Source organism: Cornus florida, unplaced genomic scaffold (assembly GCF_030987335.1).
Source record: "Cornus florida cultivar Cherokee Brave unplaced genomic scaffold, ASM3098733v1 CherokeeBrave_3.0.0_Hap2_Chr01, whole genome shotgun sequence".
NCBI lineage: Eukaryota > Viridiplantae > Streptophyta > Magnoliopsida > Cornales > Cornaceae > Cornus > Cornus florida.
Genome location: NW_026775571.1, coordinates 29,672,562 through 29,674,550, shown reverse-complemented (window position 1 = coordinate 29,674,550; position 1,989 = coordinate 29,672,562).

The following is a 1,989-nucleotide window of genomic DNA, read 5'->3' as shown; positions in this document are numbered from 1 at the left end:
CGGTACCATATGATATATATATAAAGTCCGTACTCCTCCTAATACAGTATACCATCCATCTGTGTAGTGGTCTGATATATGTATAACAAATCCATCCTGAAATCCTAGTAGGTCATTCAATTCACAACTGATATGACACATGTAGATGATGGACTTAACCTTTATGATTAATCTATACCTTGATCCAAATTAGGTAGGACTTAGTGTTTTGAACTAATCCATTCCCAATATAGGTAGGTCTTAGTGTTTTGAACTAAGCCATCCCTAATATGACACCGTCCCATACCGGTTCATATATATCCATATAAGTAGGACTTAACCTTTTTATGGTTAATCCAACTCATTACAAATTAGGTAGGATTTAGTACTTGAGCTAATCCATACCTAGTATGTCACCGTCCCATACCGGTACATACAATCCTCCAGTTAACATAGTTGACAAAACAATATTAAGTAGTCATCAACCACACTCCACAGTATGCACAAGATAAGTTAATCTATATACGTAAATATTAGATATTCAATACAGCCTAAAATCCAACTCCAATAATGTAAATCGCTACAATAAATTCAAGCATTCACATTCACCATCATAATCCATGAATTGATACAGTTAACAGAAATTTAAGCATCAACTACACCCAAGCTAAGCACAGGTTATTCCAGTTAATTCACTTTACTTCTAATACCCCAGAAATATAATTTATTATATATATTTAAATCATATTTAACAACCTTGTTAAGCTCCAATATATAAAACTAGCGAATCCTCCAACATAGCATAGTTACTAAAACAACACTATATAATTAATTGCCATCCTCCAAATTTGTGCACCAATATGAATTCATACATATATATCAACATTAGGTATTCACTTCAAAACCTAAATATCATGATCCAATAATTTAAATAGCTAAAATAGGTCATAGCATTTAAATTCCACATATAGTCCATAAACTGATACCATTTAACAACCATTGAGTACCAATGGATTCCAACCCAATCATAGTTGAAATTACAGTTAATCCACTATGTTTATAACATGGTGGACAATATGATAAAATATAATTAATTTATATACCAAAAATTTGCTAAGTTCTAGTAATTAAATCTCTTAGCAAAATAGTGCAACGTATAGATTTTTCTTGAGCTGTATTTTACTCCTTTCCTTAATCCAATATTGTAATAATGTTTTTCACTATTTTAATAAGTCCCAAACATTTAATTACACCTTACAATAGCCTTTAAACAGCTTCTGAAAACACTGTATAGCCCAAACACGCCCAAAACCTCACAGAAATGCAAAAACTGGACAAGAGCAGGCTCTAGAAAAATGGAGCCTGCTCTTTGGATGATTGAGCCGGCTCTATGGCCCTAAGAGCCGGCTCTAAGGCTGCCAAGAGCCGGCTCCAACATTAGGGAGCCGGCTCTAAGGGTTACAGAGCCGGCTCTGTCCCCTTTTTGAGCCCGCTCTCACTCCCTTAGACGCCGTCGACTGTTTCTGTGTTTTCTTCTCCAACTCCGGTGATTAACGGAGCTTCTGTGATGCTTTTAAATCTCTGTTCTAGGTTTAACCTCAGTCATAGATAAATTTTAAATCACTTATACGCAATGATAGCATGCATAGAAAAATAGGTTTAGAATCACTGACCATAGAAACTTAGTCTGAAATTTATAAGCAACCCACAACAGAGTATTTTGGTGAATTCAAACACTGTTTTAAGTACTTATTTTAGAGCTCGTTTAATGTCTCAGACTAATCCTCCAACATTAATATACGATCACAATAGGAATCTAACACCAGATTTGAAAGCAATCGGCAACAAGTATCCAGTTAATACTTTTAAGCAACAATAAGGCAGAGTACTATGATGGAACCAGAAACTGGTTTAAACATGCATACAGAATTAGTTTCATCTATTTTAAATCTTTGATTAATCCCTGGAGTCTTAACTAGGCATGCACAGAACACGAATTAAAGGGAAAGA